The sequence below is a fragment of the Rhodnius prolixus genome, unplaced genomic scaffold (assembly GCF_049639745.1).
Source record: "Rhodnius prolixus isolate KJV_2025 unplaced genomic scaffold, Rpr scaffold_14, whole genome shotgun sequence".
Lineage (NCBI taxonomy): Eukaryota > Metazoa > Arthropoda > Insecta > Hemiptera > Reduviidae > Rhodnius > Rhodnius prolixus.
In genome coordinates this window covers 6,622,259-6,638,633 of record NW_027411594.1, presented here as the reverse complement: position 1 = coordinate 6,638,633, position 16,375 = coordinate 6,622,259, and the positions used below count along the sequence as shown (strand labels likewise).

Sequence of the window (16,375 nt, the reverse complement as noted above, 5' to 3'; positions counted from 1 at the left end):
GCGTAAACTTTAGTTGGTTACACATATAATTCCGACGCAGGTGGGCCAGGGCTTGGCAATTAAAGTGAAGTTTAGGGGGAGCGAAGCCTGTCTGAACTTGTCCCTCCAGGAAGTACCCTTCATCGAACTTAACTTAAAAAATCCAAATTTCAGCAATACATTTAACATCGTTAATAGTATATACGTGACAGCACCGTACACTCAACAAAAATGGCATTTTAGAGGTACGTCAAATCACGTACATCCCCCCGGAAATACGTGATTTGGAATTATCTCAGGAAAATGTTTTTAAAGTTACAGATTTACCGACATACCTACAATTATTTTATTAAAATTGAAATATTTAATATTTTTTTTAATAATTCATATATATCCCCCCAAAGAGCCTCACTGTAATCTTGTGTGAACAAAATTTACCTTTTTCTTCAGTAATAATCGAAATGTCCATTTTTGATTCAGGATTCAGGAGACTCACAAAGGTAATTAGAATCAACTGACCGCACTATTGAACACACGATTCACTAATGCAGAAATCTAGTTTTCAATCTCTCTTAATAATATATATACGCCACCGGAACCTAAAAGCACTAAACAGACAGGAATATGGTCTCGTTAGTTGTACGGAGAAGTGGGTGAAATAGCCGCACGGATGGGCAACACTCAACTGGAACTGTTTTGGATTGGACTGTTTACATACACACACAGACACACACACACAGGAAATATTCCCACTTTTTTTTCTTTTTAGCTGCTTTACAACTCCGCCAGAGTGCTGCAGTGAACAATAAACACATACACAGATAAAAGAGAACTAAGGTCACCAACACACATATACATACATCTGCTTCTTCTTAATCCCCACCACTAGCCAAGAGGTATACACAGCTGTGGGGCTAGCTCTATCTCAGTCGCACCCTCCACAGTTCACGTTCCGGCTTGTTTTCTGTTTCTGTCTGATACAGTGTGGGGAGGAAACGCAGAGTGGGGGAGGGGGTACTGTTCAGAGAAAAAGAAAGAAACTATTGAACACAATTATAGGTCCGAAATGGAACGAAACTGGCCACGGCCACTACGATCTTTTAAAAATAACCACAAAAAAAGGAACACTCCAAATCTTGCTAGTACCACCTTTTGGACTAGCATTGCTTCAATGAATTAAGCAATTTTTTTTGGACAGAGAAAAAAGATATTATTTCTGCTCTGCTTGAGCTCAAAATTAATGAGCTCTAAAGAGATTACTTCTTTTACCGGGTTGCTGGCTGATATCTAACCAATTCTTGACTGACGAGAACCAACAAAAACACGCTCTTAGTGAGAAGTTAATTGACTTGAGAGATGACTTGTGAGAACGATTCTCGTGAGGGAAAAAAAACAAAAAATAGAATTAAATCAACCTCAAAACCAAAAATGGATTCCCGATTGGCGATTTTTTTTGACATAAACCAGTAATCACTTCCGGTTTTCAGATGTTCAGCACCGGCTAATTAGGGATAACAGACACAATACACAAATCCGGAAATGACGCAAATACGTATCCGGCCACCAACAAAAAAAAAACGTTCTCCCATAATGGACACTCTCACTAGCGACCACCTCCATTTACGGGACAGTTTTTGGATTTCCCCGTTTTACCCCTATACACTTCCAATATAAAAGAACCTCCGTCTAACTCTTCACTCTACATAGCGACCGCGGACATTGATTTTGGGGAACGGATTAAATGTTTCACCTCCCACCAACGACCACCTTATTATTAAAAGTTCGTTAAAAGTTTCCTATATAAGCTCCATACAACTTGTACAGCTTTTAATCATTTTTCAATATAACTTTGGGGACGAACAATATTATTTTTTCCCGCTATGTCTCTCAAACGAAAATGGTTAACTCTAGAAGAGAAAATAAATGTGTTGGGAAGATTTTGCAAAAACCAAATCGAGCCATCGTCAACTTGGTCCGAAAGGTTTGTTCTATTTTTCTAATAATAGATGATAGTATGATGATAATTTTACCATAAATTATTATTGTTATGAATAAGTGTGATGATTATTATAAAAATTATTAATTAAGTCAACAATATGTAGTTTTTTGATAATTTTTTTTTGGATAATTAAGAAAAACTTGATGCATATCATATAGCTGCAATAATTATGCAATTATGTACGTTTTTAAATCTATTAATAATAAACAATTTTTAAATAGATGTTTGGAAAAAACCCCATATTTTCTCATTATGAAACTTGCCTACCTCCTTCTAACGGCCACCTCCAAACAGCGGCCACTTTGCTTTCCCCCGCCAGTGTCCGTTATTGAGAGCTTCGACTGTATTGTAAAACAAAAGATATTAGGAGTAAAGCGACTTATTGATTTGCTACTTATGACGAGTAGATTATAATAGTTTTGAGGATTCATGGAAAATCGAATTACTTTAGAAAATACTTCCGGCAATTCTTGGCATTTTTCAATTTTCCTTTTTAGCCAAACACTTCTGGTGGAAAATTCATTTTTTTTTAATTAATTAGGGGGGGGGGGAAACAAAGAATAAGGAAATTCAAAATCTTTCACTTATAATAAAGTTTTTGTAGTAATGTAATCCAATGATGCAATTGGATCATCTTTAATGACGTAAAAAGAAGTTAAAAATAAAACAATGTAATACTGTCTACTTTGTGTACACATTTACAAGTACCTACTAATTGGCAACGTAACTGCATTACGTACGTAGTAAATAGAGAGTGCGCAAGAGAGAAACAACTACTAACTCCGGGCTCCCAATACCAGCGACAAAAGCCAAATGTACATATAAAATTTGTTTACAAGACATTACACTTAACCATTACAGAAGAAACTTCGGCAAGTTACCACCTGTAATTAGCTAGCTGGCAAGAGAAAGGCTTCAATGTAAACTAATACTAGCGTATCCAATATAGAAAGGGAGTTTAGGTTTTGTTTACGTCATTACAGTTCACGGGATGAATTAAGAATGCGACCCTTTGTAAGTATATAAATTTATTTCCGGTTTTAGTTTGAACAATGGGATTTTTTTGTCTGTCTGTTTGTCGCTCATTCTCCTTGGAGCAGATATTTGAATATCAAATTTACTTACTGAACACTTCTCTACTCACTGAAGTAGAGATTTCATTTGCAAAAAATAATTCCGATATTTTGTACTTCCTTTTTGTATACTTCCGGGTCGGCCAATTTCGTGTTTTGTTTTTTTTTTTTGGTGAAATTTCACGAAATTAAAAATTTGACACGATTCTAATACGATCTCCAAAGAAGAAATGACGCACTTCCCGGATATTATATCCATAAATACATCGTATTAAAACCAACATAATTTTTTTTGAACTCAAAGACCCCTGATAGATATAATTTCCAGTGAAATCAGAAATTATAAGTTTTTACACAATTGCGGAATTTCTACCATTTTAAGTGTGGGGGGGGGCGGAAATTGTCTTTTAATTTGAATTCTTTTAATAATTCGTAATAATTAAAAAGATACATCTCATTAGAGAGAGAAAAATAGCATCACTTAAAACTATTAATAGATTATATTACATGTATAATGAATTTATAGACAATTACATTTTACAAAATTACTAAAGTAGATATTACGTAAACTGTAATTGAAGGTCAATTCGCCTACAACAGGATAATTTTTTAATAATTCTTTCCCCAATTACTTCGTACTTATTTTTTGATTAGCTAAGTGTTCCCATATAATTAATCAAAAAAAAAAAATGAGGCTACCATTTAAGTATTCCTCTTCTGAGTAAATTAATTAGGTTTCATTTGAGAATCTGTTTCGTAAGATTTTTTGCACAGTATTTATTGTAATATTGTAACCAGATAACAATTTGATTTGACTTGGATAAAACAAACATCAAATCAAAGCTATTGTTGTTAGCACGCGAAACTTTTAATTAAACTGATTTGAACAGCTGTATAAATTGGTATAAATAAACCGGAAAACTAGCCACAATCACTGTTTGTCGCTTAGAACAGGGGTCGGCAACCTATTTCAAGTAGAGAGCCATTACTCCTTAAATAATTTTAATAAATCTTACCAAGAGCCGCAAGGATGGTAGTGTAAAAAACCTCTGTAGATCATTGGTATTCACAAATTATTATTTTATGATATTCAATAACGTTTAAATGTTTTAAAACTGTCAGGTAGGACAGTTGTATAAGGGTTGATCGTCAAAAACTGCACGAAAAAGCGTAACGTTGGAAAACACCCAACTTTGATAATTTTCTATATTTATTTTCACATGTTGCAAAGTAAATAAACGAATAAATAATAACTAAACCTGTATTTGAATGAAAATGGCGGCAGTCCTATATATTACGTACTGTATTTTAATATAATTCTATTCAGTTTCAAACCTATCACATTTAAAATTCTTTTTGAAAAAAATATCTTTAGATTAGATTAGATTAAATTTGGGTGGCCTCAGGGCCTACGCCACTGCGACCCCTTTGGGTCTATTGTGGCTCCCCTAACTTTAAAGCTCACCCTCCAGACCTGACCTTTTAATTAGACTCTTAATGCTGGAGAGCGACTCTTTGGTAAAGCTCACAGGCCTTGGTTTTTCCTCCCCGAGAAGTAACATCCTTAGCCAAACAAGCCCCTCACACTGGCACAACACGTGCAGTGCTGTTTCCTCCTCTTCCTGACAGAACCTACAAAGGCTATCATCTGCCAGGCCCATGCGATGCATGTGTTTTCTGAGTCTGCAGTGGCCAGTTAATAGACCTACAATCATCCTGATAGCCCCACGGCCTTGGCGGATTAATTCTGCAGTCAGCCTCGGCGAATAGCCTTTAATAAACTCCTTCGCCTGTCTCTGTCCAGTGGTGGCAGACCACCACTCCTGAGACCTACTCTGCACCCATAAGTTAATGGTCGCAGTCTTAATACACTTCGGAACCCCAAAACAGGGCTCCGGGCCAAAATATCTTTACTTTAATAAATGAAATTTTCATTTGTTTCAATAAAATTGAAATATACAATTTATTTTGGACAGGCTGAAGAGCCACACAATTTGGATAAAAGAGCTGCATGCGGCTCGCGAGCCTGGCTTAGAACATCGTGACTGGACTGAACGGGGACGTTTTGCCCTCGTGGTATGCTCTTTAGACCTCATGGCAAGCTCCTTAGAATGTTCTAGAGCAATTAGCAATCTGAAAGCATATGAGGCTGTCTCCTTTTTCTTTGTGAACTTCGACCGAACTTTAAGGCAGGTGTCTAATTAGAAATCCGTTACCTTATCCTAGTGAATCCATTTGGTGACTTTGAAGTGTCCATCCTTCTCAATAGATGGCTTCATTTCATCCAGCTTATAATATTATAATTTATAAATTTACAAAGGGAAAGGGATTCGCTAAGTGGTTAACGTACACTGGATTCCTAAGCCGAGTTTTCAAAAAACTCACAACCAACTCTGAGGAAGCCAATATATTTGTCGAAACGTTGGCTGTAAAGACGGAGTTATTGTTCTAAATTTTGACCGAATCCTGGCTAGTTTAATTCTAAATATTTTTTAGTAAGAATTCTAATTTTTCGAAAGGAAATAAAAGTAAAAATTATTTTCGATAAAACTGTGAAACCTTAAACAAAAACCTTCGGTCAAAACGTCAATCTATAAAGGGAGGCTCAATGTTTGATCGAGTGATGTTTGGAATGTGAGGGATGCTGAGGCCCTGTTTTTGTACCATAATGTCTGTCTGTGCGCGGTCTAAAGGAATGCAAAAAGGGTCGTAAAGTATGATGAAGGAATACAGACTGGGAACTGCAACAAAAAAGAGGGGAACTTTCTTCAGAGCAGATGTCTGCTCGTGGTAAAGCTAACGTGCTTAGAAGACTATTATCGTATCAACTCCTTCAGATACAACACTAACTGTATTTAAAACTAAATTCTCGTTTTTTTTTTTGTTTTTTTTACACAAATTTTCTTGAAACTTGCCATTTTTATTTAACTTTTCCCAACTAATATAATCGATTATATCGATTGCCTTCTATCAAGAGTTTTACTCTCTGAAGCTCAGCAAAACTATTGTAGTAACATCAGCTTAAGACAAAATTTATTGTCACAGATTCCATTAATCCAGAAAAATGTAAAGGAAGTCTGTAGGAGCTCTTCGTGTAACGGCCGGAAGTGATTCATAACCCCCTATAAGATAGCTGATGTAGCAATCGTTGGGTTGTGACCCATTTGGGAACCCCGGATTCTAGAGGAATTCATTAATTCAATGCTCCTTTAGGATACAATCAAATGTACCTAAACATCACCCAGATACTGTTGAAAATATTATTAGGTGCGCAGTGCTGGATTATTCCTTGCGATTTTATCCATCTAAAGCACACATGTTTAAAAGTATCACTGATCGGTTTCGGATCTGCTTTCACATCATCAGAGGTAGATTAACCAATCTGATGTAGAGATTTCGTCTTCAGTCAGTTGCGTTCAGCGGAAACAGACGTGTATTAGAAATCTCTGCATTAAACTGATTTATCTATCTCTATTGACGGAAGTGAATCCGTATCTGGGCAGGAAATGCCTCCTTCGACGGATGAAGTCAACAACATCACCAGGTCCATTGCCCTAAAAAAAAGACATTTTAAAGAAATAAGTTGCCGAAAAAAAATCGAGAGGGACGAAATATAGAGTAATGAAGGGAATTGCTTTCGAAATGGGAGCCCTGGATCAGGGCAAATAAGTTAGCTGTAAAAAAAAAGCAGGCAGATAAAAATTTGTTAGTTAAAGTAGAACGTACTTAAGTCGAAGGGTTAGTAACAGCAGCTTAAAAATAGGTCAGCAGTGACGTTAGGGGAAGTGGAGAAGTTGGCAAGCGGAAGTAGAAGAGTGAAGATGAACTGAGAGAACTTAGGAGTGACGAGTCGGTGATTACTGAGTAGGAGGACAATTTGGACCGAACTCCCCCGGGAGACCCTTCCTTCACCACTTGGTTGAGAGAGAGAGAATACACCAGAGCAGCTCTCCCTGTCCCTGAACTGTCTGCAACAATCCCTCTCCTCACAAGAGCCACTCTCCATAGGAAGCTACTTCTTCCAATGTACAATAGTAGGCGCCCGATGTCATTGTGCTCACAAGTGGATTTAAAGACCATAGTGTTCCTAACCGTTCTCCACTAGTTTCTTTTCTTACTAATACTTGACAGAAGAAATATTATTATGAAGTTTTATGTTGCCATAGACTGGAGAGTCCGTTTATCATGGCAACATTCTCGGGAAAATGGCGTCTGCCTGCAATTCCGCTGTCAGTTCATATTTTTATTGGAAAAGATTCTCATTTTTATTACCACATTACTATTTTTCATGGTTTCACTTCTGAATGTTCACTTGTACTTAACTGCTGTTGGAGAGCTGATTACTAAGTAGGAGAACGAAACTCTACCTGGACAGTTCTACTTCCTCTTCTAGTAAAACCGGACGTCCATCCATTCTTAATTGCATCCTATTCAGAGGAAACGGAAACTTAATAAACCTTTAGCCTGGAAGATCCTTGAATGCCTTCCTTCTCCAACTCTTTGATACTCCTTTAATCTCCCTGACTCAGAATTTGAACCTGATGATGTTCCTCCCACCCTAAACAAGACTATTGAATTTTACCTCACACGACTCTCGCTTGCGAACCTTGAGCGGAGCCTGGCCTATCCTTGTATCGGTTTTGGATTTCACCTTCATCACAGGTTTCGAGCAGAAACATCAAGTGAAATTGAAATCTCTACATCAAACTGATTACTCTTCCTCTGATGGTGAATTTAAGTTTGAAACCGGTCAGCGGTTATATCTAATAAATAAGCGAGTTACGATCAAAGAGATTTTGCACCCTTTACTACGTTTGCGTAGATACAATTTATTTAAATGATTTTTCAGAACATATTGATTCTAAGAAAAATGTAATTTAGAATTTTTTTACTAATTTTTCTTCCGTAAGTATTTGATAAATAATCTAATTCTGCCATAAATTTTTTTTTATATTACAATAAAGTAGACTTAAACTTATTAATGATAGCTTTATCTTGATATAATTAGAATACTAAAAAGCGCTGCTATATTTGAATTTTAATAAAATATTAGGATAAGTATCAGGAGATGAAAGTTTGTAGGAACTTACGTAGTTTAAATGTGTTTTCAAGAACGGCTACTAGAGTTCTCCACCTAACAAACATGAACCGAAGTGTTACTTTTTATAAATGAAGTTAGAAAGAAGATGCTAATTTCCAAAAAAAAAGCTATAAACCCCCCAGATCTGATGACCACCTGTTGCAATCATGACCGGACATACTATACGTTGCAAGTCTAAAAATAAAGTTGCAGCTTAATAAGCGTGAATGCAATCGATGTATTCAGTTAAAAGATAATCGTTGGAATCGTCTTCCAGATAATCAATATGCAGTAATGGAGCTTTTTCCGGATGAATGATGAATGAAACTATAACTTTATTAAAGGTGGGGTACCCCAGGTGATGGCATTCAAACGAAATATCAATTTTGGAAGTATCTACGAGTTTCTTTTTTTGATCACCCAGATAGACTCCCAAGAAAAATTCGGGAAAATCCATTTTTTCGTGGGGAAAAATAAAATAAAATAAATATTGCTCAACCAGAATTGCAACTTTGCTAATATATAGTTTTTTCAATATATAAGACTAAGACTATCAACTATGTTTTTTAAATCTTAAACCAACCGTAAAATAAATTATTTATCCCAAGTCATCCAGTCTACGTCATTATCTCTGAACTAAAATATATGTATGCAGTTAACCCTAACTTATAACGTCATCATGACATCAGCACTAAACTGTTACCGAGCCCATAATTTATTAAAACTGTCCGGTAGGACAGTTGTATAAGGATTGATCGTCAAAAAGTGCACGAAAAAGCGTAACGTTAAAAAACACCCAACTTTGACAATTTTTTTCTCTTTTTCTATAAAAGATAAAATTCCCAAATTTTCTTTAAAATGTAGGGCAAACCCTCCTTTATAACTGTAATTTTTTTGCAACCCCCCAGACCTAATAGATTTTGAGAAAAAAGTTGCCGAAAATGAGCAAAAACGGCATTTTCAGAAATTGTTGTTCTTCTTCTTCTTCTTCTTCTTCTTGTTGTTGTTGTTGTTGTTGTTGTTGTTACCTTTTTTGTAAACTACGTAGCGCCTAAACGCGAGAACCGATTTTCATGAATGAGGTGACATTCGATTCGGAATTTTATGTAGATGTGCCTTTTGGGGGTCTCGACGCTGTACACCGAATTAGAGAGGAGTTAGCCCCCTTTATGTAAGGCCCCCTTCAAAATTATTATTACTAATTACTCTGTAAATCTTAGCCCGATTTTGATAAAATTTGGTAGGATGATAGAGTTAGGGCTCCCCTACGTAACATTAAAGCGGCGATCTGCTCTTACACTAGTTAAGGGGAAGTATAGCAATCGTTTCAAATTATCGACAAGTGAACTGATTTTCATGAATGAAGTGTCATTCGAATCGAAATTTTGTACAGATTTGCACTTTAAAAGTCTCGTCGCTACGCCTCATATGGAGGGGAGTTTGCCCCACCCAAGTAAGGCCGTTTCTAAAACTATTATTACCAATATTTCTATAACGCTTTGTCCGATTTTGATAAAATTTAGCACGAAGAAGTGATTAAAGCTCCTCTACATGGCTGTGAAGTGCCATCATGCTCTTACACCTACTAAGAGGAAGTACTGAAATCGTTAAAATTATCAATGGGTGAACCTATTTACATTAATGAATTGTCGTTCGATTCAAAATCTTTGCCTCTTTGCCTTTTAGGGAGAAGTACTGTAATCGCCCGTTTATTTTTCTTACTCCTCTTAAAAGGAAGGTCTGAAATCGCAGTTTAAATTTGCTTTTTACGTACAAATACCTTCCTATTTTATATAAAAAGGCTTTCTCAAAAAAATTGTTATTGAGGATGGTTTGGGGACCGCAACTATAATCATTCTTTAAAAAGATCTCTCCAGTGGTAGTTACGGTTCCTACTTAACACCTTATCAGGTTATAATGTTAGAATTGCTTATTCCAAATTTAAAAAAAACAGTAAAGCAGATATGTAACTTAGCAAAATAGACAAAAATGAAAATCTATCCAAAAGGTACAAAAATCTCCTTAACAAAAACTTACAGTTTAAAAAGTTAAGTATAAGGGTTGATTAAACGCCAAAAGGTACACAAATCAGCAAGTACCCAACATTTCATTCAAGCTTAGTTGATATAATTTAAGTAATTTTGCTGCATTAACTTTTCCTTCACATTTTTTAGAATTTATTAGATGTCACAGAACCTTATGCTGGCCATTTTCATCTACAAAAAATTTGTTCAAGTAGCACTGTCTAACTTTGTCTTTTTCTACTTTAACATGCATGTATAAGATGTGACAACTTCAGCATAAAGGGCATATTAAAGATAAATCAGAAGAATAATAATTATTTGGAATAGAGTTAAAATAAAGTACCTATTTAAAAACGAAGATATAATATACATTTTATCATAAGTATAACCAAATAATATTATGAACGAACTGGCCAGCATAAGGGTCTGTGACATCTAATAAATTCTAAAAAATGTGAAGGAAAAGTTAATGCAGCAAAATTACTTAAATTATATCAACTAAGCTTGAATGAAATGTTGGGTACTTGCTGATTTGTGTACCTTTTGGCGTTTAATCAACCCTTATACTTAACTTTTTAAACTGTAAGTTTTTGTTAAGGAGTCTATAACAGGGTTTTATTTTTAACGGGGAAGGTTATTTATTAAAAGGAAAAAGTTCGTTTATCTATAGTTATAACTATCACAAGAATAGTTTATTCAAGAATTTCCTAGAAGTTTTTTTTTTATTTCGATAAAGGAAAAGTTGGAAAATTGCCTTACTACGGACTGGTCTACACAGGCGGATCTAGGAAAGGAGTAGGCACCCCAAATCTTAGCAATAGATCAATTATTATAATATAATAATTGCATTTTTATAATTATTATTACCAGAAACCGGATTCTGATAATGCCCTCCAGTAAATCGGGCAAATCAGAACGTTTGACCTCCCCTCTCTTGTGGGAGATCATTTCCAGCATCAATAACTAAACTATTCGAAGTAAAAGAATTTCGCAGGGAGGTCATTATACTAGATTATTTGTTTTAATGGCCGTTGTGACGACGATAGTCTGACGACAATTCGTAAGTTATAGTGTAGCAGACTTGAGACCCCCGCCTTCTTTCCTATCGCCACCCTCCCAAAACTCATGCAAAGCGGCCGTTTTTTTAAATGTTTGTCTGTCTGTCAGATATTCAGTACAAACTTTATCACTACACGAATACTGCTAAACCAAATATTTTTCCTTAACAACTACTTAAAAATCAAAAAAGATAAGTAAACTACTCTCCTCTATCCACTAGTGAAAGTAGTTTATCCAAAACAACAAAAAGATTTAAGTTCCCTAAAACAACATATCTATCTCCTTATTTATTTATTTATTTCCAAGATGTTAATTAAATAAACTTTTACTTTCATTCTATCGATTTTTCAGGCACCACAATTATTATAATCGACTATTTAAAATGTCATGTTATTAGAGCGACGTCACAAAAAAGTGAGAATGAAACCAAAACAGCTGACATTATTACTTTTTGGATGTCACGTGTTTAAAATTGTCTACCACTAATCTGGTTAACATTTCTATTTTCTCTTATTTTCTGGTGAAAAGAACTACAGCCAATTGTGGCAAATTTTTAAAGTAAAGATTACACCGGAAATGCCTGTGATTGCAGCGTGTCTGCACCGGAACTGGACTAATGAAATATCGCATAAATTCAAATTTAGTATTTCTGTCGGAAATAGGGGGGGGGGAAACCATGCGTGTTTTAAGGAGACTCAAAATTCTTACTTACGGGTTCACATCAAAATTGAAACTCCTCACAATCGCAACTCATCAACTTGAGAGTAAATAATTTCGTTCAGATAGGATTTTTTGTTCCCGCAATTTCCCATCTCGCACTAGTTCCTATCAATAAAAACTAAATTGGGGATATTTTTACTAGCGGAAATACGATAAAATAATACAATGCCCTGTGTATCAAGGGAAAGAAGCTGAAGGAGTCACACAGTATCATGTACGTGGGACACGAAGACCAACCAACCTCTCTTTCTACCATCATCACGTACCCTCCATCCCAAGAGTTCCACAAACACGTGCAGCACGTGACCCTTGACACAATCCCTCCTCCCACAATACGAGTGATCCAACGGACCTTCCCCACATTACTAACACCTCCGTCACAAGCGTCTTTGACGTCATCGCATGCTCTTCCTAACTCATACCATCGAACTATAGACATGCCACCTAAATAAAATCAGTGTCTTGCCAAACAAATAGAATTTATACATTAGAAAATTCATTAGGGGTACTTTCGATTTTTGCAACGTATTTTTGCAAGATTTCAAGAAAATGAGCAAAAACTACTGTTTCAATAGTTTCCATCGTTGCTGATGTTACCTTTTTAGAAAAACAAAAAAACAACGTAGGGCCTAAATTCGTTAACAGAGGTATCATTCGGATTGGAAAATTCATAATCTACAAAAAAAAAAAAAGCAGTGCCGTAGAATATACTGAAATAGTAATTTTGGAGGGTAGCGTGCCCTCGAATTTCCCTTGACATTTTCTTTTTTTATTTTTCAAAATAAGGAAGTTGCACCAAAAAAATTGAAAAGTTAATAGACACTTCCGATTGGTTGATATTGTTCACGAGCTTTATATACGAACTTGCATGAGTTTGTTCATGGAAGGATTACAATAATTAGAATTGAAGAAACTATGGCGGCCACTCCTCCTAACTTGTTAGGAATTGATCGTAAAATGGCGTAAGCAAATAAGAAATATCATTCTGGTTGAATATGTACAGAGGTTACAAGTAGGTTTGCTGGGATAAAATTTTCTAGGTCCCCTAGGATTCGTGGTTCTCAAAGATTTAATAAAATGAAAAGTATTATAGTAATGATTACTCCTATTAAGTCTTTAATTGAGAAGTATGGGTGGAAGGGGATTTTGTCTAAATATATATATACAGGGTGTCCCAAGCTATATGGATAACGACTTTTTCTCGGAAACTAAGATAGCTAGAAAAAAACTAAAAAATACGTGTTCCCTTAGTTTATTGTTAGAAATTCAAATTTAATTTGTAAATTTTTTTCGGTGCTTCCAGAAGCGAGATACAGGCACCAACTTCATTTTTTCAAATGGGAAGGTGTGGTTTTTATTTCAGAAATAGATTCCTCTATTTTTTTTAAGAAAAATTTACTTGAACGGTTTTTTTCTGTGAGCGATATTTTAGAAGTTATGAATGAAAACATGATTCTTATAAGAAATTTCAAAATGATAATATTATAACGGTTTTTTGATTGAATAAGAAGAAAAGTACTATTTTATTATAAATTTTACTCCTCATTAATATTACAGATCATGCCTCCACCATTAGAGATGGTTAGACATGCTCTTTCCTGCCAATTGTCCCTTACTGCCAAAGAAATACTTAACCGAGTTACAGGTATCTATTATTCTCTACTTTTTCATCTACAGATGCAATCCCGGCTTGATTCTGATACACCTAGATTTAGAAATGCTTTTAGGTAAGCAGAAATAAGGAAAGAAAGAAAAAAGTTATGAATAATCACCTTGTTTTTCAGGTATCCCCAAAGGAAATAGTCCATATGTGACCAAATCCGGTGAACGAGATGGTCATTGAATAGCCCCCCGTTTCGATATAACACCATCAGGCATGTAAAGAGATTTCTCGAAAGGCAGTTTGATGGGCGTGATATATCTAGGTGCATCTGAATCAAGCCGGGTTGGCATCTGTAGATGAACTAAAGCAGAGAATAATAGATACCTGTTCGTCGGTTAAAGCCGAATCTATTTCTTTGGCAGTAAGGGGCAATTGGCAGGAAAGAGCATGTCTATGCATCTCTAATGGTGGAGGCCATTTCGAGCATGATCTGCAATATTAATGAGGAGTAAAATTTATGATAAAATAGTACTTTTCTTCTTATTCAATCAAAAAACTGTTATGATATCATTTTGAAATTTCTTATAAGAATCATGTTTTCATTCATAACTTCTAAAATATCGCTCACAGAAAAAAACCGTTCAAGTAAATTTTTCTTAAAAATAATAGAGGAATCTATTTCTTAAATAAAAAGCGCACCTTCCCAATTGAAAAAATGAAGTTGGTGCCTGTATCTCGCTTCTGGAAGCACCGAAAAAAATTTACAAATTAAATTTGGATTCCTAACAAAAAACTAAGGGAACACGTATTTTTTAGTTTTTTTCTAGCTATCCTAGTTTCCGAGAAAAAGTCGTTATCCATATAGCTTGGGACACCCTGTATATATATTTCATATACAGGGTTATAATATTATCATTTTGACATTTCTTATAAGAATCATGTTATCATTCATAACTTGTAGAATATCGCTCACAGAAAAAAACCGTTCAAGTAAATTTTTCTATAAAAAAAATAGAGGAATCTATTTCTGAAATAAGAAATTAATTATTAAAAGTTGTTACTCATATATATATATATATATATATATATATATGAGTAACAACTTTTAATAATTAATTTCCCTAAACAATAATGACGCATCTAAATATTTTTTTCTGGGCTGAGGGGGTTAATTTTTAAAGGATGAATCTGAAAGCGTGTCGATTTGTGACCTTAATTTTCTCCAATGGAAAAACCCTTCAGTTTCCACCAACGATAAAACACACACACAGGCTGTGGAGAAAGATGATGACCATCAAGATTAGTTTCCTACAGTTTATTAAACTATGTTAGTGTAATGTTATGATCTTGCATCAGAAAGTACAGGAAACTGGGAAATCTGGAGATGATAATCAAATGAAAGTTTGTAAAAAAAAAAAGTGACATGATTCTTCAACGTAATGAAGTCATCATAATGGTGGAACTTTTCCTGTTATAACATGTTTCAAGACTTTGTAAACTAATTTTATGGCTATAATAAAAAAAAAAGCCTTGTAATTAACGGTTAGCAGTGAAGCTTGTGACGTATAACCAATAAGAGTTGTTAATTTTATTCATGAGTAAAAATAACTTGCTTAAAAAGATAATAATTCAATTTTATGGCGGATTCTGCGTGATATTTAGTTTATTAAATCTCACAGGAAATAATGATGTTTTAGTTTTGTTTTATTTTATTTAACTTCCTCACATTAGAGAAAGCAGTGCACATTCCTGTAGATCAGGGATTCTCAACCTTTTTTTTGGCGCGGCAAACAATTTTAACAATTTCAAAATTTGGCGGTACACTAATAATAGAATAAGTTTAAAAGTATTTTACTTATCCCATAATACACTGTGTAAAATAGTTTATATTTATTTTTCAACAGTTATGATGATATACTCGTAGCTCTACATTGAACTTCACAAACTTTTTTTATAATACCCTGAAGAAGGTAGTAAACATTACCGAAACGTTGGTATAAAGCAAAGAAAGTTGTTTTTATTCAAGACCGCACCTCGATATTCACCAAAAAATCATTTATGTTTATTTTCAGTATAAAATAAAATAATATGTACTGCAAAAAACAACAGTATATGTTCTAATTAAGGGATTAATTACAAGTTAATAATAAGAATACTTTTAATGAGAAATTTGAGCTTGGTGTTTTTTGATAATTACAGTTTATATTTGGACGTATAAATGATAATGCTCCTCTCATATCGTCTTCTACATTTGATATGTAATTTTTATCGTAGGCATTTCTAGAATTTGGCGGCACACTTCAAAACTTTCGAGGCACTTTTGCGTGCTGTGGTTGAGAATCACTGCTGTAGATCCTTCTACTTTAAGTTTTCTTACAAAATTACAGTTTTAATGGTCCCCTGAATACGAAAAAAACGACTTCTACAAATTGGTTTGTATTTATGTGCATCCATAGTGATTTAAAAAAACAAACGAATAATCACAGAAAAAGTGCAAGATTGGGTGCAACAACAATGACGCTTTAGTAGAAATAGGTTAACCGGATGTAACAATTTATTGGGTCAATTTTTTTAAATTTTGCTGGAGAGTGGCCTGGGGGTAGTTTATAAGGTGTTTATATAGCTGAAAAGGGTTCCTCAAAGGGGGGGGGGTCGTCTGCGATGGCACTTGCGTTGATGATTCCTTATGAAGATGGAGGAAACTACAATATAATGCCTGACTGACGGTGTTGTTTATATCCAAGCAAGATTAAGATACATGGGATGTTAACCCGGATACTGGAGAAGAAGGTTTTACCCTTACTAGAAACCCTCTCAGATTCTTAAAGTTCTCAGATA

The 16,375-nt window shown here is 34.8% G+C and overlaps 1 protein-coding gene across 3 annotated transcripts in view; it reads right to left on the bottom strand.

The window, feature by feature from the left end:
- The window catches only part of LOC141451775 (uncharacterized), a 157,022-nt gene that overhangs the window by 43,402 nt on the left and 97,245 nt on the right, over positions 1–16,375 (bottom strand). Inside the window, exon 1 of one of the 3 annotated variants that reach the window (XM_074123432.1) lies at positions 418–793. The exons of the other annotated variants lie outside the window; for them this stretch is intronic. The gene's annotated coding sequence lies outside the window, so the exon portion shown is untranslated. Of the gene's footprint in view, positions 1–417; positions 794–16,375 lie in introns of those variants that run through there. 3 annotated transcript variants of the gene reach the window in all.